Below are 21,950 nucleotides of genomic sequence, written 5' to 3'. Positions count from 1 at the left end.
AGAGCAATGACCTGCTCAAACTTAAATCCTTAAATCCTGTAAAGGGTCCCTCTGGCTGCTCTATTAAGAATAGCCTATATCAAGCAAGGGAAGAAATAGGAAGACAAGTTAGGAAGAGATTGCAGCAATGAAGGTGAGACCTGCTGGTGGCTTAAATCAGGGGGATGGCAACAGAGATGGTGAGAAATGGTTGAATTCTAGATGTAATTTGAAGAAGGAGCTCACAAGATTTCCTGACATTGAATACAGGCTATAAGATCAAGACAGGAGTCAAAGAATCATCTCATCTGGTCTTTCCATGGCATTTTTGGCACTGCTCCAGCTAAGCTTCTTTTTTTACTCCTTCCTCACCTGAATGTTGGTGTTCCCCAAGATTCTGTCTTCAACTCTACCGCATTCTATATTCTATGTCTTGGTGAAACTATCCACCCTCATAGCATTATCTGTTATTATGAGGCAAATAATAGTTCCCCCATGTGCTGCAGTGTCGTGTTTCCAGCTGTGTGCTGGACGTATCTACCTGGACTTTGTGCTGGCAACTCAAACGCTCTCTTCTGACTTCCAAACCCACTACTCCTTCTGTATGCCTCATTGCTCCTGTATCAATCGTCTTGCCATCTTGCCAGTAAGCACCAGTTGAGACTCAGATCAACTCTGATTCCTCCCTCACTCTACAATGTCTAGTTTGCTACCAAGTCCTTTCAGTTCTACTTTCTACAAGGCCTGGCTCAAATGCCATATCCTCAGTGAAATCTTACCCAACCTCAGCATTTTAAACGTATTTCTCCTACAAGTTTTATAGTTTTAAGCTTTAAATTTAGGTCATGATCTATTTTGCATAAATTTTTGTATATGGTGTTAGGTATAGATAGAGGCTTATTTTGTTTTGTTTTGTTTTTTGCATGTGTATATCCGATTGTTCTGGCACTGTTTCTTGACAGGCTAGCCACTGAATTGCCTTAGCATCTGCTAGTGGGAAGGCAAAATGGTACGACCACTTTGAAAAACAATTTGGCAGTTTCTTAAAAAGTGAAAAATACACCAACTACATGACTCAGTCATTCCACTCCTAGCTATTTACCCAAGAAAAACAAAAGCATATGGTCATTCAAAGACTTGTATGTGATTGTTCATAGCTGCTTTATCAGTAATAGCCAAAAACTGGAAACAACACAAATGTCCATTAACAGGAGAGTGAATAAACAATCTGTGGCATATCCACACAGTGGAATACTACTCAGCAATACAAAGGAAAGAACTATTGATACATGCAACAAGATGAATGAATCTCAAAATCATTATGGTGAGTGAAAGAAGTCAGACAAAAATGAGTATATTCTCTATGACTCTACATATATAAAATTCTAGAAAATGCAAACAAATCTAGAGTGACAGAAAGCAGATTAGTGGTTGCCTTGAGGTAATGGGGGAAATGGGAGAATGAATTACGGAATTACATAGGGGCACAAGGAAAATTTAGGAGTCATGATTATGTTCATTATCTTGACTGTGGTAACAATTTCATAGGTGTATACATGTCAAAATGTATCAGATTGTACCTTCATCTGCATCTTCTGCTGCATCCACAATGTTCTGACTTGGATTAGTTATAGGTGACCTCTTTTAGAAGATATATATCAGCCATCTTTGCATCCACATGCAGTGTGTAGCATGTTTCCTGGCAGGCTGTGTTTAGCAAGGCTTTGCTGGTATGAAACAAATATAGATAAATCAATTGTTCTGCTATATAACAACTGTAACTAGATAGGTGGGCATAATGACTATTTTAAAGGTATTGATATTTATGAGTTTAATGCAATTATGATAAAAAAAAATTATCACGGCTTTTTAAAACTTCATTACAAGATTGTATCAAAGAATAAATGAGTGAGAATAACGAAGAATATTTTGAAAAAGAAGAGTGGTTGGGCATTAGAGCTTGCCTTAGATATTACTATGTAGCTCTAGTAATCAAAATAATGTGGACTTCAAATAAGAGTAGACTGATAGTGCAAACTGTAGAGTCCAGAAACATGCCATAAACTGTGAACGTGGACTGCTTAGTATATGACTTTAAATGTGGCACAACAGAATAGAGAGGAAAGGAAGGAATTATTCAGTAAATTGTATAGGACAGTCGATTAACTTTTCTTGGGAGCCAAAAAAAAAAGTTAGACACTTAGCTCATATATCAAAATAAATTCCAGGTGAATAAAACTGGTGGCTCTTTAGAAGTGGGGAGAGGATGACAAGGATATTTCACCTGGGGAGAGTTTTTCAAAGTTTTTCAGTGCTTTGTCCTCCTCCATCCCCCAGCTGTAATATTTTGGTTGAAAGTAAATGTAAATGATGAAACCTTCTTTTTAGATGAAACCATTTTTAACAAAAATATAGGAGTTATTTATTGGATCTTGGAATGGGCCAACCTTAAGTATCAGAGAATGGAATAAATCATGAAGATAAAGATGGACAGATTTTGCTACATAAAAACTGGGTAAAAATATATAGACAGAGGCAAAGGGGAGAGATCAGATGGGGAAAACAATTGCAACAAATGTGACCAGTGGAGTTTTAATAAAGTTAAAATAGTCCTTACAAATTGATTTTATTTATTTATTTATTTATTTATTTATTTATTTATTTATTTATTTATTTATTTATGGCTGCGTTGGGTCTTCATTGCTGCGCGGGCTTTCTCTAGCTGCAACGAGCAGGGGCTACCCTTCGTTGCGGTACGCGGGCTTCTCATTGCGGTGGCTTGTCTTGTTGTGGAGCACGGGCTCTAGACGCGTGGGCTTCAGTAGTTGTGGCTCGCAGGCTCTAGAGCACAGGCTCAGTAGTTGTGACACACGGGCTTAGTTGCTCCGCAGCATGTGGGATCTTCCCGGACCAGGGCTTGAACCCGTGTCCCCTGCATTGGCAGGTGGATTCTTAACCACTTCACCACCAGGGAAGTCCTCCAAATTGATTTTTAATAAAAATAATGGTATTTGAAAAATGGACAATGAATGTTTGAAAACTGTTCCACCTTGTTTATAATTACATTAACCGCTAGTCACACCTTGTTTATAATTACATTAACCGCTAGTCAGAGAAATGCACATTACTCTGATGCTATTTTTCCCCCAAAGCGGGGAAAAGATACCTAAGGCTGGTAAGGTGTGAGAAAACAGACACTCCTATGGCTTGCTGATGGGACTGGAAGGCATTTGGCAGGATGTAGTAAAAGCTTTAAAATGTTTATATTGTTTGGCCCAGTGATTCTACTTCTAGGCATCAATCCCAGAGAAATAATCATTTATATAAAAAGTGCTTCATCGAAAAAAAAAGTACTTCATCCAAACAATCCCCCCACAGGAATGTGAGCTCCATGAAGGGAGGAATTATATCAGTTTTGTTTACTGCTGTAACCCCAGTAAACTAAACAGGGCCAGGCATAGACTAAGTACCTCCAAAGTATTTGTTGAATGAATAAATATTTTTACTTTCTGAGTTTTGTATTGTTACATATTTTAGATACATGAAAAGACATAATTTTTAAAAAATATAAAACACCCAAGTACTACTGCTTTAAGAAATATTAATATGGCTAAAGTTCCCTGTTGCATATAATAATTTTAAAATAAGAAAAAAAAAGTGTAAAGCATGTTCACTTTAACCTTCTGATCAGGCCAAAATTTCCACACAGAATTTTCTCTCACTTCTTTTTTTTATTATTATGGTAAAATACACATAACACAAAATTTACCATCCTAACAATTTTTAACTGTATTGCTCAGTGGCACTAAGTATCTTCACATTGTTGTGCCGCCATCCATCCACAGAACTCTTTTCGTCTTGCAAAACTGAGATTCTGTACCCATTAAACAGTAGCTCCCATTCCTCCCTCCCCGCTGCTGCCCCCTCCCGGTAACCACCGTTCTACTTTCTCTGTATTTAATTGACTATTCTAGGTACCTCATGTAAGTGGAATCATACAATATTTGTCCTTTATGTCTTTTTTCACTTAGCATGTCTTCAAGATTCATCCATGTTGTAACATGTACCAGAATTTCCTTCCTTTTCAAGGCTGAAAAAGTATTCCATTGTCTGTATATACCACATTTTGTTTATCCACTCATCCATGGACGGACACTTGGGTTGCTTCCACTTTTTGGATATTTTGTATAATGCTGCTCTGAATGTGGGTACACAAATATATCTTTGAGTCTCTGCTTTCAATTCTTTGGAGCATATACTCAGAAGTGGAATTGCTGGATTATATGGGAATTCTATTTTTAAGGAATTGCCATACTGTGTTCCATAGTGGCTGCACCATTGTATATTTCCCCAAAACAGTGCACAAGTGTTCCAATTTTTCCACGTGATCACAACACGTGTTATTTTGTTTTTTCTTTTTTTTTTTTTTTTAAAGGAATTCCTTTATTTTTTATTTATATATTTATTTATTTATTTATTTTTGGCTGCGTTGGGTCTTCGTTTCTGTGCGAGGGCTTTCTCTAGTTGTGGCAAGCGGGGGCCACTCCTCATCGCGGTGCGCGGGCCTCTCACCATCGTGGCCTCTCTCATTGAGGAGCACGAGCTCCAGACGCGCAGGCTCAGTAATTGCGGCTCACGGGCCTAGTTGCTCCGCGGCATGTGGGATCCTCCCAGACCAGGGCTCGAACCCGTGTCCCCTGCATTGGCAGGCAGACTCTCAACCACTGCGCCACCAGGGAAGCCCCTGTTTTTTCATTTTTTTATAGTAGTCATCCTAACGGGTATGAAGTGGTTCTTCTCACTTAACACCACTAGTGAGCTTGGAAAGCATCCCTCTTACCTTCTGCACAATACTCATGTGTGAACAAGCATATGCTTGAAAAAGAAACTATAGTCAAGAAGTTCTCAGATAACAGAACCACAGTCTCAGAAGGTCTTTACAGGGTAGTCAAGAAAGGACCTGTAAAAACACACACACACACACATACACACCCCCTCATTCCACTTATACAGAATCTGAGTTTCCACTTTTCTCCTTATTCAGCAGAGACTTTTCCAGCAAGCATGATAGTCATTACCATACTCTGCCACTAGGGGCAATATGCCTCCCAGCAAGGCGGATGTGTGTGGGTCAAAACTCCCTCATCCCTTGGCGGGGTGGGAAAGGACAGAGAAGGGGTTTAAAAGGCCAACGAAACTTTTGGGACTGAAGGATATGTTCACTATCTTGACTATGGTGATGGTTCCACCAGTATATACCTATGTCAAGACTTAGATTCTACACTTCAAATATGTGTATTGTATGTTGATTATTCCTCAATAAAACTTTTTTTTAAATTCCCCCATTCCTGACAAAATTTGAAATTTTTCAAAATGAATTTTGTTAAAAAACAAGGAAAGGCAAACCAAAAACCAAAAAGAAGAGTGAGCTAGGAAATAACTGGGGGCAGATTTACGGATTACGTTCTCCTTATGTTTGATGCTTAGAGTCTGATGAACACACCTCCTCAGTGCAGGTGTGTCAATGTCTTCTTTCCTACCTCTGCTCGTTAGGGATTCAGACACTGAACTTGTGGGGCAGTCAGGCTGGCAGTGCTGCCTAGTTTGGTTGAAATTTTAGATCCTGCCACAATCTGCTTCCCAGTTCTTCTTCCAGAACAGCCAATACTTTTCACCCACCTGACAGGTTGGCACTTTTGCTTTTTTTTTTCCCTAGACTGTGTCCCAGATGAGGAAAGTACTGCCTTATGGGGCTCCGAGATTCCTCCCCTGCTCCAGGCAAATTGTGGTAACCTTGCTAAAGTTTGTAACTATCTCAGGAGTTGTTCTGAAATTCCTACCCTCACCCTTGAGCCACTGCTCCCTGTCCTGTTCATTTTGTCTGAAATTCATTCATCAGGTCTATTAAATTGACTTGAGGCAGAGTCACCGATTGTTCTTGACTAACGTCTGGGCCTAATGTCACAAAGGGCTGAGAGAAGTGAGGACCATCGTCTAGGACCTAAGGTACCTGATGATTTCAACAAAAACACGAGTCACATAAAATAAAAATTTGTGAACAATGACATGTTGCCAACTACTAAGTAACAAATTATGTCCAAATTTAGTGGCTTGAAACAACTTTTTATTATGCTCACAACTTCTGTGAGTCAGGAATTCACAAGGACCATAAAGGGGTTGAGATATCTGCAGTACGTGGGGACTCAGCTAGAAGGATTTGAAGGCTGGGGTGACCCAGGGCTGTGGACAGGAATCATCTGGAGGTGTTTTTATTTACACCTCTAGCAGTTGATGACAGCTGTCAGCTGGGATTGTCAGCTAGAACACTAACATGCGACCTTTTCAGGAGGCCTGGGCTTCCTCACAGCATGGCTGACCAGTCTCCCTAAAGAACCAATGGAAGCTGTAATGCCTTTTATAACCTAGCCTAGTAAGTCACATATGTTATTTCCGTAGTAGTCGTAACTCCCCCAGATTCAAGGGGAGGGGACTGTATTAGTTTGTTAGGCTGCCACAATAAAGTTCCACAGACTGAGTGGCTTAAACAACTGTCTCACCATTCTGGAAGCTATATGTCCAAAATCACGTTTTTGGCAGGACTGGCTCGTTCTGAGGGTTGTGAGAGAAGGATCTGTTCCAGGCCTCTCTCCTTGGCTTATAGGTGGCCATCTTCTCCCTATGTCTCTTCACATCACTGTCCCTCTGTGTGCCTCTGTGTCCAAATTTCCCCCCTTTTATGACACTGGTTATATTGGATTAGGGTTCACCCTAATGACTTCATTTTAACTTGATTACCTCTGTAAAGACCCTATCTCCAAATAAGGCCATGTTCTGAGATACTGTGAGTTAGGACCTCAGCAAATGATTTTTGAAGGAAACAATTTAATCCATAAGATGAACATGGACCCCAACTTTCAACAAGCAGAGTGTCAAAGTCACCATGTAAAGAGTGCCTGTGGGATGAGAGATGAATGGATAAAGAAGATGTGGCACACATATACAATGGAATATTACTCAGCCATAAAAAGAAACGAAATTGAGTTATTTGTAGCGAGGTGGATGGACCTAGAGTCTGTCATACAGAGTGAAGTAAGTCAGAAAGAGAAAAACAAATACCGTACGCTAACACATATATATGGAATCTAAAAAAAAAAAAAAAGGTACTGATGAACCTAGGGGCAGGACAGGAATAAAGAGGTAGACAGAGAGAATGGACTTGAGGACATGGGGTGGGAGGGCGAAGCTGGGGCGAAGTGAGAGTAGTATCGACATATATACACTACGGAATGTAAAATAGTTGGCTGGTGGGAAGCAGCAGCGTAACACAGGGAGATCAGCTCAGAGCTTTGCGATGACCTAGAGGGGTGGGATAGGGAGGATGGGAGGGAGGCTCAGGAGGGAGGGGATATGGGGACATGTGTATGCATATGGCTGATTCGCTTTGTTGTACAACAGAAGCTAACACAGTATTGTGAAGCAATTATACTCCAATAAAGATCTATTAAAAAAATAGTAAAAAAATAAAAAATAAAAATAAATAAATTTTTTAAAAGTGCATGTGGGAGATATTGTCACTTGCCATCACTGGAAGATATAATCTAACACATCACGATATTAAAAAGTTTAATAATGAGAACCTATTACAGCTTATATTATTCGTTTCATATAAGTCAGCTCACAACATATAAAATGTAATTTGGGGGGGAACTACTATCATATGTTTCATATTTTTATAGTGGTCAGAGAGCTCAAATATCAGCTGTTTGGTTCCAAACAAGACACCTGGAACCTCTATGACTGACTCTTCCCCAAGGCAATGAAAAGCTGTGCTTCAACAGCTAGTGCTTCCTAACAGAACTTCCAACAAATTATTATTTCTGGCCCAAGGATTCACTCTACTTTAAGTTCCTTTGCTGATTTGCTTATTTGTAGTAGACACTCACTATTAGTGCCTGTTGTTCAGTCTTGACTAATCTTGTCTTCACTCAGAGGAATTCATCCGTTAGTTTTATTTTACGTGCAAAGTAAATTTAAACATGTATTATTATCAAGTTTTGGAAAAACAAATATTAATAAGGATGTACTGTAACAGTAAATCCTATCATGCCTCATTTGTTACCATTATTGTTACTTCTTGAGATGACTCGTACAGTGCCAAATAAACTTTACACACAGGCAGGGCTCCTGCCAAACCCAGATCAGTATTGGTAACACTCATTGCTGGAATGCACAACAGCAGATGTTCTGCACCACCAACCATTGAATAAAGATTGCACAAAAGCCAGTCTCGAAAATCCAAACATTCCTTTTAAAAGTGGGGTAGGGAAAAAAGTGGGGCAGAAACCTAGTTACCCCACGATCCACTGGACCAATTCTCCGAATTGCTTTTCAGTACTGCTCACTCCTGCCATTTTGCTTTTCCCAGCCTCTTTTCTACTCATCAGCCTTTCCCTTCCTGCTCACCTGGGGAGACACCCAGACCTACTGAATTTGAACCTCTAGAAGTGGGGCCCAGGAATTTTTTTGGAAGTTGCCCAGGTAATTCTGGTGATCAGCTAGGTTTGCCAACTACAGATCAGTGTGATCAAACTCAAGTTCCTTAAGCTTAGCCTAAAAAGGCCCTCATCCCTGCTCAACCCTACAGTGGCATCCCCTGTCACTTCCCATCTCATGATTTACCCATAACAATCCTGAATACCGATAGCTCACAATACTCAGTACACTGCTTCACCCCGCTGGGCCTTTGTCCTGGCTGAAAACCCTCTGCCCACCTCGACTGCCAACCTATTCTCCCTCCAAAATCCAGCTCCAGGGTCTGCTTCCATGAAGTCTTCCCTGACTACCTCACCTCCACACCCATCCAGGATTAATCCTTCCCTCTGTATTCCGACTGTACTTCATTCACAGAGCAATCAGCACACAGTGCAGAAATGTACTTGCTCACCTCTCTCCCCTGCTAGAGTGTAATCTACTTGAAGGCAGGTTCTATGCCATGTTCACCTTAGTATTCACAACATCTAACCCCAGGACGACATGAATTAGTGTAAACTGGTTTTATGGGGGTGAACAAAGGAGTCCTTTGTCAAGCAGGTTAAGTCTCCTTCTTTGTGTGTTTTGTCACTCTGCCTGGCCCTGAAGTGATCAGGGAGATTATCTTTCAGCATCTAACCCAGTACACACTAGCTCTTTCCCTCAGCAAGAAAGCAGGCCTCTATAAAAAGGAAAATAGACTTCACCTGCAGGTATAACAAACTTGAAGGGCATTAGCACCCAAGGAAATCTCCCAGACCAAGGTGCTCTGGTCTCACTTCGCACGGACACTTGCCTTTCCTCCTTCCCCTCATATTTCATGCTCCTGTTTCACAGCCCAGACAAGAGGGGCTGATGTTTGCTTTACATTGCCTTCCCTCTGTTACCTCTTCCTTGCTTTTAATTTTGACCAAGATTGCAGCTGCAGCCCGTAACTGACTCTCCAATTTAATGCCGCCAGTTTCTAGTCAACAAAAGCTTCACAGATTATATAGAAACTCAGTCACACTAAGAATTTTGGCATCACTCATCTGGAAACTGAGGATTTGGTATCGCCCCAAATTCAGAAAACTGAAGTTCTTGCTTCTTGCTCTGGCTGGTCTCTAGGGGAATGGCAATCAGGACCCTCAAGTTATAACGATGATAATACGGCAGTGGTTCTCTGACTTTAGGGTGCATCCAAGTCACCTGGGGGGCTTGTTACAAGACAGACTGCTGCTCCCCACCCCCACAATTGCTGATTCAGTGGGTCTGAGGTACGGCCTAAAAAGGACATTTCTAAAAAGATCGCAGGTGGTGCTTATGTTGGTCCAGGGACCATACTTTGAGAACCACTGTGGTAGAAAGTATCTGGAGAGGGGCGGACCAAGCTACAACCTGATTCATTAAACCTAGAATAGTGGTTCTCAAACTTATCTGCATATTAAACATATTAGAATCACCTGGGGGAGATTTAACAACTCTGGATGCCCAGGCTGCATCCCATTATAAATCAGAATCTTGAAAGTAGGAGCAAGGTCTCAGTATTTTAAAATTTCCCAAGTATCTCCAATATGCAGGCAAACTTGAGAACCAGTGATCAAGACCAGCAGTTCTCAACCCTGTTTGCAAACTAGAGTCACATGGGGAGCTTTTAAAACATATTCCTGCCAGGACCCAACCCTGCACCAATTAAATCAGAATATCTGGGTAGGAGGCCTGGGCGGGGGCTGGCCTTCCTTCCTTCCTTCCTTCCTTGTTTCCTAGGTTTTTCTAAAGTTTAACCAGTGTTGGGGATTACTAATCTGGACTTCAGTGTACCCCTATTATAAACTATCATTTCTGTTCCAGTTGAGTAATCCCTTCTTATTTTGAACAAAAGAGATTGGGGAAATTTTTATTTCTTGAAAACTAGAGGGCACTGGTCTGAATAATCTGGGTAAGGGTGGGAGCAGGGGAATAAATGTCTTCAAGGTGGCCCTTCTAGCAATAGGGCCAGACCTCTAAAAACTTACCTGGAGCAGCACTTCTCAGAGCCATCCTTGGACCTGCGGCATCAGCGTCACCTGGGAGCCTTTAGAAATGCATATCCGTGGGGCCTACACTAAAATTCAAGGTTGGGGCTCTTGAATCTGTTTCAACAATTACCTTCCAGGTAATTCTGATACATGTTAAGGTTTGAGGACCAATGACCAGGAAGATAGCAGTGGGGAAATTAAGACCTCGATCTTCTGTTTCTTACATAGATTCATCTCTATAATTTTTTTAAAAACACACTCTCACCACACTACTTCTCAAAAGGAAGCCTCTAGAAACAATAGCAGCAGCGATGCCAGAAGCTACCTGACTTAATGCCATGTGTCTCAGAGGGAGGTAGAGCAGTCAAACATCCACCATCCCCATTCTGGGTATGGGCTTCCATCCTTGACCTCTTTGTTGGGCCTTAACAGGTGGTTTTGTGTCCTGGATACGATGGCCACAGGTAACTCCCAAATTCTGATAGACATCTGCATTTAGTAGATGCTCTGTGATGGCGCTGCCACTCCAATGTGATTAAAGTATCTTAGGAAGCTCTGTGGGGCTCCTGATGCCCATCTTCTGTTCTCCATTTCCTCACCAGGTGGGGGTCACATCTTCCCTAATTTTTATACAAGCCACAACACATGAGCCTACACAGCCAGGGAGCTGGGTGGAGGCCCTACTAGATTGAACCCATCAGTATTTTACCAGAAGCCAGAGCCTTCCTCTCAGCCTGGAGGTCAGCAAAATAGGAAACAGCTCAATTTTTTGCCAAGAACCCTTTATCAAGGGTTAGCAAGACCCTCAGACAGTGTGAGGTCTCAGGGCCTGTTTGGAAGGGAACCAGGTCACAGATGAAATGTGTGGTGAGTCCCGTAAAATAAGTAATCCCTGTGCTGGTGCTCTCGGCAAGGAAGGGAACCTAACTTATTAAGCACGTACTAATTCTCAGGATTTTACATTCACAATTTTACTGAATCCCCACAACAACACTGTGAAGTTAGTAGTATTATTCCAACTTACAAAACTACAAACATATAGGAAACAAATTGAACAATGTGCCTGAAACCCCACAGTTAGTAAACTGAGATTCACACTCTCACTGTTACCCTACCCTGCCCATCTGGGGGTGACTTTTCCATCCACGCCATGCATCATGCATAAATGCCAGCCCTAGTTTGTTTCTACCACCTCATTGCACTTCCTGAGTATAAATGTTTGAAAATGTATACAATTTTAAAAAGAAACCAGTATAAATGTGCACTGGGTTTTAAGAGTTGAGTCTTGGGATGCTCTATAAAAATCAAAAGCACGACCAAGGAAGAATTTATGAAGGGCAACATAGATGTAATGGCATCAGAAATCACCCTTATTCCTAGTACCCTCTTGGATCTGTTTCTCCTTTGCTATCCTGCTGTCTAACTTTCTATCCCATCAAGAGCTTTCAGCAAATCTCAGATGAGCGGACTTGGGCTCAGAACACTGAGCCTCTTTTGGGAGCATTGGTGCTCTCCACCCATGACTGTTCCACCCCTCTCTCCGTCACTCCACCCTAATTCCCAACTTTGTGTAAACAATCCCTCTGAGATAAGAGGACCTGCTTTTCCACAGTCTTGCCAGTATTGAGCACTGTATTCTTTTAAAATCTTTGCCATTAAAATAGTAAAAATAAAAATCTCATTCTTTTAATTGGCATGTCCTTAATTGCAGTTGAGGTTGAACACATATATATTTGAATGTTTTTTCCTTGTTGAATTACCCTTTCATGTTCCTTACCCACCTTCTTTTGGAGAGTGGTTCTTATTGATATATCAGAACTCTTTATTTACTAAGGATATTAATCTTCTGTCGTATATAAGCAACGGCTGTTTTCCAATTTGTCTTTTGACTTTGGTTGTTTTTAAAACAGGAGTTTTATTTGGTCAAATCTATGCTTTCTTCCTTCAGGGTCATTCTTAGAAAGACTTTCCCCATACTAAGATTTTTAAAATATCTACCCATACCTTATTATATATAATTTTTATATCTCACTTTTTAAATTTAATCCATCTGAAATTTATTTTGTTGTAAGGTATGGAATAAGGCTCTAAAGTTAATGCTCCCTCTCAAATGGAGAGCCAGTTGTTCTAACACCATTTATTGAATGATACGTACTTTCCCCGCTGATTTAAAGTACCACCTTTATTATACACTAAATTTTTGCATGTACTTTAGTTTCTTTCTAGAATCTGTAGTCTTTTCATTGATCTATCCTTGTGACAGTAGCACACTGGTTTAATTTCATATTTCATAACACATTTTAATATCTGTTAGAGCTAGTTCAATCCTTTTTCATTAACGCTTTTCAAATATTTCCTGACTTCTGTTGAACATTTATTCTTCCAAGTGAATTTTGGAAGTATCTTCTCAAAGCTTGACTTTTCCACTAACTGTTCTAGAAATACCTGGGTCCATCTCTCTAGCAGCTATTTTTTCCAGTATTCAATAATTGTTACCTGCACCTACAGTTAACCTGGCACTGTGCTAGGCACTGGAGCTATAAAAATGAATTTGACACAATCCCTGACCTCAAGGGGCTTAAAATCACATATAGGGAAGGAAAATCAACGCATAGGTGCATTAAATCATGATTTCTGCTGTAGGGGAGGACTGAAAAGGGTTGAGTTCTGTGGAGGCTTTGATATAGCTCCTGGAGAAGGGGTGGAAATGAAAATAGCAAGAGGTCACCAATACTTCACCACTGGGCCTGGTGAGTGGACTCAAGAAGGGTCCATGCTTACTGTGCAACATTAGAGCCCTAAGATTCCAAAGATGCGTTTTGGGGACTTAAAAGTCTACATTCCATCTTAGCATTGTCCAGTGGCGTCTACATTCCCAGTTTCCCCACAACATGCTAAAGCCTCCTCTCAGATTGTGTCTCACATGCTGGCAATAGTGCAGTACCCTCCTCAATTGTATGGTTCTTTATGTCTTTCAAAGCACTATTTGCCCATTTTATATAATCTAAAATCCCTCACAGTCTTGTGAGGTGGGCAGATATCATAATTTCTACTTGAAAGATATATAAATGGATGTTTTGCAAAGCACATGAGTTGAGTGATTTGTCTAAAGTGCTGGGTGACAGAACCAAGCCTAGGAGGAAAGTTCGGATTCCTAGGCCAATTCTCTATCAATCACACCCTATGGCCTACTGAGTAAGCCCAATCTTTCTGTATAAGGTGGTTCTAACAGTATCATTCAACTTACAGGAAAATATGTCTAGAACTTCATTATATCTCTCCTCTGCCCCTCACCTACCACCACTGTAATGAAATGGTGGGTCCCCTTTCTTTATACTTCTCCAGCCAAACCATGTGGCTGGGAGAGGAGGAAAGAGGCTAGGACAAGGCTGGGGTGAGCATCTAGATGGAGGCCGAACAAGTGGAGCAGAGGGGAAATGGGCCTCTGTGGGACAGGAGTTTGAGGCGCTGTGGCTGTTGGGTTTCTGCGCTAATGCATCTCCAAAGACTGGATCCCCAGGCACTCCAACACACCTACTTCCTCTTCCACTGCCACCATTAGTAGCTTCTGAACAGAATCTTTCCTCCTCGGGCAACTGAAGAACAGAATTCAGACGCAGCTTTTCACCTCCTCAGATATACCTTTTAAAAATACACACACCTTTAAGGATTTTTTGAGGGTTTGTATACTTACTAGCAGTGGAGAAAATGGTAGGGACTGAAAAAGGAAAAAGGCTCCACCCTGAGCGCCCCTCTGGTGCTATTTCATGTAGGTACTTCAGAGTAGAAGGGAAGACATTTCCCCTAACGCCAGTTTTTCTTTAGGAATATCTGGGACAGAAGATTAATCTGTAGCTCTTGCTCAACTGGGCATTTCATTGCTGGAGCTGAGACTTAAAGAGAGGGGGAGTTTGGGGTCGATGTGGGGGAAATGGGCTGGATACTGCCAAGGCTAACGTTAGGGGTGGATGGGGGCTGAGAACAACAGTGGGGGTGTGTTCTTCCCTACCTCAGCCTCCAGATCTCACCTTGGACCAGCTGGAGGGGGCAAACAGACAGGGGAGGTAGGGATCTGGGCCAAGGAATGGGTGGGAAGAAGGGAAATCTTAAGTCAAGCAATTGGGCGAGAATTCCTATAGAGGACTCCGGGCAGGAGGTGCACGTGGCGGGGCGGGGGTGGGGGGGTGAAGTTAAGTGACCTAAGTAACCAAGAAAAGTCAGGCTTGTAAGGCCAACTGCAAAGCTTGCTTCTGCCAGCAATGTGTATACCATCTGTCTCCCCATGCCAGTGGAAGCACTAATGAATGTTACATGTTGAAACTTTTACACTAGCTTGTACATAAAAATTCCATATGCCAATTGACTGTACTACATGAACACATCTGTCAAAAACAGGTCTCTTAGGCACAATTTAGGACATTCCAAAGCAGCTTTATAACTGTTTTAGCCTCCAAATGGTATGAATTAACCCTCATAAGCCAGGTCTATTCTTGCTGAGCCAAGGATTGGGCCAAATCTCCAGATAACTCAAGTCAGAAACACTCTTTTGCCTTTATTATAGAGAGTATCAGTAGCAGGTCTTTTTTCCTCCAAAATTATGCTGTTGATTGACTCGGTGTTTGATGTCACATTGTTAACATATGTTAATATGGCCAAAATGATAAAATATTTCATGTATTATGGGCTTGAAAAGGACCGTATTTTGTATTTTTATAAGATTCTGTTACTCCAATAATGTTTACAATTTACAATGTACATTGACTGATATTAGGTCATTAGATCTCAGGTGCTAAGTGTATTTTACTTTGGAAAAGTCAGTATGTGGGAACTCCTGAGATGGCCCTTTTGGATCCCCTTCCCTCCTTGAAGCAGGAGATGCGTGAAGGAGGAATGCAAACCTCCCCTTCAGGAAGAAGCCTAGATACAAACTTCATGTGCTCAGTCTCAGCACATACAGTAGCTCTAGGGACTGGAAAATGTGCTGCTTTTTTCTTCCTCATACTGACTTTCTGTTCTTATTAACCTTTATGAAAAACCTATTTAGAAAAGCAAGTATAACAAATTAAGGACAATGAGTTGGATAACCAAATCAGAATCTTCAAATGTCTCAACATGATTGAGTATCGGGAAGAGTCTAACACAATTAAATGCAGCAGGTGTGAACGCAAAGCACACATAGGTCTCAGAAAACTAGAACTAAATGGAGGAGGAATTCAGCATATCAGCAGCACCTGTGAAGAAAGGCTTCAGGATTTCAGTTCATGACTTGGTAGGCATCAGCCAGGTTGCCCTGGTATAATCTTAGTCTATAGAGGAGTACCACCCAAAACAGGGGAAGAGATAGCCTTCCTTAACTCTATCAGATACTGTGTTCAGATATAGATACCTCATTTTAAGAACAGATTGGAGTGGGTCCCAACAGAGCAACCAGCTTGGGAAACAAGGCATAGTGTCTGCCCCTAAAGGATCCCTAATGCAACAGGGGAACTGAGTCAAATGAGTGCCAGTTCAAGGAACCTGTGGTTCAGTTTAGCCTCAGAAAGGAAATGCTTAGAGGAGCCTTTCAGTATGTTGGGAATATAATTTGTTTCCAAATATTTGAGGATCTCTCATATGAAAGAGAGATTAAATCTGTTTGGTATGGGAAAATTAGAACCAATACGTAAACTTTACTGGAAGACAGAGTTCAGCTCCTTGTGAGGAGGAAAAGTTGCTCTTTAAGCTACTTGTTAGTACTCACGCTCAGAGGGAGTGATAGTGCCATCAAGGGGGCGAAAACTGATTCAAGACTGGGTGGGGGTGGGTGAAAAATAATATTACTGTACAATGATTTCTGACCCTCCAAAGTTCAACCCTACCCAGCAAAATCGTATTCCTTAGTATTTTATTTCTCTTGTTGACCTTTCTCGGGTATCACATGAGCAGCATTGCTATTGGCATGGAAGGTACGTAAATGTATGCTACATCCGTACTGCAAAACTATGCCAAATAGATGGCTGTGATTGGAGGACTTTCTCTTGATTGATAGCTCAATCTCGAAGTCACATAGTAAGAGGTGGCCTGCACGTGCTATTGACTGCTATTGGCTGCCTTGAGCATATTGCCTGTATGGGCTTTGTGTATGACTTGAACTTTGAGAAGTAAATAAAAATGACTTATATTTACTATTTAATTCTACAAAAGTTAGTCAACCCATCAACTATATCAAGTGCTGAAAAGAAAAACTGTCTACAGTAGTTGAATAAATATCTAACATCCAATTAGGTTAAAAGCCATTTTCTCATATCAAGCAAAAGTTAAAAGTTAATGTTTAGGAAACTTAATTTTTTTCAATTGTTTTTCTTTCGCTGAAAAAAATAACCATTTTGAATGATTTGTTTTTAAATTGATTACACTGTTATTACCATGTACTTCTAAAAATTGCCAGTATCTGTGTATAGTTTGATACATTACAGTACATAAGCAAATAAATTATATTAAAAGTTACACAGCAAATACAGTTATAAAGGTTAATGGCTTTGATTTTCAATTTAACTAACTAAAATTTTAACTTAAAATTTTGTTGTTCATAACTGCACTGGATAAAAAGAGGAGGCTTTATACTTACTCTTCCTATGTATAAAGCACAGATATACATATACTACATAAACAGATATACAGTATACCTGTGGTATTAAAATTTCATAGGGAGTGATTAGGCAAAACAATGCCTTTAAAGTTCTTTAGTGAACGATAGTTTTTTAAAAGTTGTGAAACTCTGAATTAAAGCCACCTAAACATTTTGGCACGAAAACATTTTGCTGTTGGTTTGCCAAGATGAATTGTAGCCAAAATTTGAAAATAAGAATGGGTTTATTCACATTCTTATCTTGTCCTCCTGTCCCCTCTTGTTTTTTTCCCACCCCAAGTTACGGTACATTTTTTTTTAACAGAATCACTCTCTACCTTTTGGAGCCATAATCCCATTCCCTGATTCTAGTGGTGGTAGGTGACCCAGGCCTGGCCAGCAGTGAACATGTCACTTCAACCAAGCCAGAGTTAATTCTGGGACTTTTGCTGGAACTGAGGAGATATTTTTCTGTAGGGGTTACATATGTCAGGTTGTAAGCTCGAAGCTGCTGGGGTCTCTTTTTGCCATACCTGGGGAAAGCCTAGCTGAGGATAAAACCAACCCAGCAGAAAGCAGAGCCAGAGAACCAAAAGAGACAGACAGCATTCAGTGATATCATTGAGAACCTAATCCAGTCATGCCTGAAGCTATCTGAGCCCCTGGACCTTCAGGTATCTTTTGTGGCTTAGGCCAACTGGAGTCAAGTCTCTGTCACTAGCAACCAGAAGGTTTTTTTTTCATTTACTAACCCAACTCTGCCCTGTTCCCTCATTCAATGACTGTCCAGAGACCAGGAATCCTTCTTCAGTTCCTCATCCAAATCTGCTTTCCCTGCCTGGGGCCTTGACCCATCACCTGTTTCTTCTCAAACTCCACTCTCAGTGAAACTGTTACAGTTCTTGCTGGGTACTGTTTTGAATCTCAGACACTAATCCTGAAGCAGTATTTCTGGTGCCACTTTCAATTTCTTGGTTAAATTGTGAATTATTATTTATCTGAAAGAATGTATTTTATTTCCTTTATGCTGGCACCTTCACAATGTTTGCCATATATGTAAATATTCATAAACTAATTAGGTGACATTCTGTTATTATCAGCTCACTTATGATTAAGTATGTATCATAAAGGTACTACACACTGAAAAGCAATAAACATGAATCTATACTTATGAAATACTACTCTGACCTCCATGACAAATGTCTATTGCTAATTTATGACAGATAAACAGAATGTGAAACTGATTTTGACAATTTTATTACAAAGTATGCAAATACAAATATATATTTTAATTGGCCTATAGTATATTGGCTAATATATTTTGGAATTTGCTTGTAAGGTTCTAATCAGTGCATTCACTAGTACTGAAGCCGTTCCGTATTCCTCATGAGTATTCCATTTAATGGTCCTGTACTCAGTAATCTGAACTTTAGTGAATTCTTGATTTTCAACAACCTTACTCCCAAATGCTTTCCTCTCAAAAAATTGTTAAAAATTAAAAAATAAAATAAATACATTGAAATTCATAAGGCAGAGATACAACAAAAGATGGTTTAAAATTCTCTGGGTGTACAATCAGTTAACATTGTCCATTTCTCTGTGGACAGAAATCATGGAACAGCAGACCAGCTAATAAGAGGTGAAGCCACAGCCTGTAGTATATCATTTTATCAGCCTCAGTAACTGGTAGTAAAAAAACAGGATGGTTAAGGAGATTTAATTCACTAGGATGATTTACGTTGAGATACACTGCCCTTGAGGACATCCAAATGGATTCAGGAGACATCTGAAGATATGGACTTGGGAACAAGGGGCCAGGGTTTGTGATACAAATTCAAAAGTCAGCAGAGACTCGATTGTGGAGGCTCAGAAAATGACTGGACTCTCTGGAGAAGAGATAGAAAAAGCAGAAGGTCCTGTAGAACGTCTAAGGACCAGGAGAGAAGGAGAGCCTAAAAAGGTATTTGAAAAAATAAGCCAGTACAGCATCAGCAGAAGAAGAAGAAAAAAAAAAGACAAAAGGACAAAAGGCCATATGACCATATGACCATATTGCAAGTGCCTGTATCTTCAACAGCTGTTGAGAAGGTGGGAAGGAAGTCTCATAATTGAGATTTTGCTAAACAGGCAACAGGGCAATTTTTGTTTAGGTTACATCTTATATGTCAAGTCATCTAGTGGGTAGGGCTTCATTTTGATCCTAGTTGATAGAAGACAGGTGTCTGGCATCTGGCTCTATGACCAAGTTTGGTCACTGTTTTAGAGGAGCTGGAAGTCACGTCTGGCCCAATCTGTCTGGGGGAATAATGACTCGACAGCAGTTGTGCATCCAGATTTGGGGGGAGTGGAGAGTTGTATGAAGTGTTTCACCCAAATTACATGGAAGAAGGGTTTGCTTGTTTGTTCGGTTTGGTTTTGGTTTTAATGGTACATATTTTTACTACCTGTTATCATAGAGAAGCTATAATTTTGTTATATTCCAAATTTCTTATAAATTTTTTAGCATGGACTATTACCCCATAACTAATAATCTGCAGAGCCATCATGCTTTATATTACTAAACTAGCTATTTTGTTCATATCTAAGCTACAGCTATCAGCTAAATGGGGCTGAAGGCTCTTAAAGCGATTTACTTCACCCACCTCAGAAGTCTCCATTGATGTGATGAAGAGACCAAGCCCATAAAGAACAACTTTGGATCGTCTATAGCCAAACCTCTTTGAGAATCCCCTCCACCCACCCCCACCTCACACCAGCTTCTCCACTTCATTTTGGCATTATTTTTTGTCACTCTTTCCAAGATTAACACTCTCCTGTTTCACACTCTTCAGGATTCCTCCACTCACCTTATAGCAAAACTTAAAAGTCCTTAGCATTGCTTCCAGGGTCCCTCATAACTGTTTTTTTGTCTTTGAAGCCTTATCTCCTGCCACTTATCTCCATGCAAGGCTTCAAAATTCAGTCATTCATATACCATCTTCACAGTTTCTGGCACACCCAAATACCAAATGAACTAGTTACTTAATACTTTAAAAATAGATCAATTTAATTACTTGAATAAATGATTTTAAAGAGAAAACTTTGTATCTCTACAAAAATAGCTATTTATTTTCAATTGCTAGAAACTGAAGATGTGTTGTTTAATCTACCTAGATGATGCTGCCTGCTGAAGCTCTGAGTTCAAGCCTACTCTTTAAAAGCAGATTAGCAAATGTTACAAAGGTGTTTCATACTAGAAACAAAAAGATGTTCTCTTTACAAAAGAAAATGTGGGAAAGAATTGGAGAGTATAATTCTACCACTAAGTAATGACCTACCTGACCGTGAACCACCTAAAAATCTGAACATTAAGCGTGATGTGTCCCAGTCTTTGGAAAATAGTAGCTTCTCAAACTGCTTGTAATATCTATGCCTCCTTATTCTTCTGTGCTTAAACTGCTCTCCTCTAATTCTCACCCAGTTGGTTTCTCTAGCCCTCTAAGATGCAGAGAACTCTTACCTGGTGGGCAATTCTAGGCAAACTGTGATGTGCTTCCTCAGCATCTTGTCTGCCTGTTTCAGAGCACATAACACTCTACTGTGATTAGCAGTTTATTAGTCTGTTTCCTCCACTAAACTGAGAACTTCCTTAGGGCAGGGCTAGGTCTTTCATCTCTGAGACTTTGGTTCTGTGTAACTGAGTGACACAGTACATGTTTATTTCTATGCACATGCATAAACGAATAAATAAATGCACGACTCAATCAATGAATCCACAGAAGTATACTAAGACAACAGTTCTCAAATTTTGGTGTGTAATCAGAATTACCTGGGGAAACTTGGTAAAAACACAGAGACCTAGACTCCGGCCCCCTCCTGCTCCAGTGGGCTTGGGACTCTATATGCTTTATTAGCTCTCCTGGAGAATGTGATACATGCCAAAGATTGAGAACCTTTTCAGGTGAGAAAACAGGTTCAGAGAGATCAATCTATTTATCCAAGGACTGAAGTAGAAGTGAAAAATGGGATAACTCACCATTCTTCATGAAGGTTTTCAATTCAGTTTTTATAATGTACATGAAAAGACTACTTATAATGGAAATATGAAGCTATGGTTCTATTTTCATTAGTAGAGTAAATACTTATACCCACCTACTCCTCATTTGTTTGAAACAACAGTGAAGTACCAAGTCTGAAAATCAGCCATGATACTTAAAAGCACAGATCACGGTTATAATTTAACTAGATTTTAATGCAAATGTCATTCTCTTCATGTGTTCAGCAGATCTCAGCTCAAAACAGACTGTATGCTGAAAGGAAATAATGAGGGAGTATAACATTTAAATTTTGAATTCTGTAAAACTACAGGAGACTGAAAACTATTACTCTCTACCAGCTGAGTTACATTTTATAGCATAAAATATATATATTATTCTATAGGTGCTTTTTCTTTTTCCTAAAGCAGTGCTACAGGCTAGACCTTGGCATTATTTTAGATTTTGATTTAATGATCTTATTTTTGCAAATGAATCAGAATAAAATCCTAAGAGAGAGAGGATCTAGAAAAGCCAAAAGAATTATGAATGCTCCGCCTACCATTTTAATACCACTGTGTCAGGTTTAGGAGAACCTTCTAAGGTGTAATGATCCACTTTATTTTACTAATTTACGTTATATAATCTTTATGCAGAGAGACCTCAACTACTTGTTTCTGCTGAGCTAGGCCCAGAGTCCAATTCAAAACTTTTCTTTCTGGTCTTTTACCAAGGGTCTTTCTAGAATCCATGTGAGGAAAAAAACAAACAGACAAAAAAAACCCAACCCCAACCTTGATCTCTACCTTACATCATACCAAAAAT

General features: G+C 40.1%; 2 long non-coding RNA genes across 2 annotated transcripts in view; one reads left to right on the top strand and one right to left on the bottom strand.

The window, feature by feature from the left end:
- The first annotated feature begins 1,018 nt into the window (after positions 1-1,018).
- Positions 1,019-7,173, top strand: LOC309658631. The gene is made up of 2 exons (XR_014262338.1): positions 1,019-4,378; positions 4,716-7,173. It is a non-coding gene; the product is annotated as an uncharacterized lncRNA (long non-coding RNA).
- LOC309658610 overlaps positions 4,724-21,950 on the bottom strand; it is a 30,165-nt gene continuing 12,938 nt past the window's right edge. The window contains exon 2 of the long non-coding RNA XR_014262315.1: positions 4,724-21,401. This is a non-coding gene — a long non-coding RNA (uncharacterized lncRNA). The remainder of the gene's footprint in view (positions 21,402-21,950) is intronic.

The sequence above is a fragment of the Balaenoptera physalus genome, assembly GCF_965194825.1.
Source record: "Balaenoptera physalus genome assembly, chromosome: 3".
Taxonomy (NCBI): domain Eukaryota; kingdom Metazoa; phylum Chordata; class Mammalia; order Artiodactyla; family Balaenopteridae; genus Balaenoptera; species Balaenoptera physalus.
This window is presented reverse-complemented; position numbering and strand designations above follow the sequence as displayed.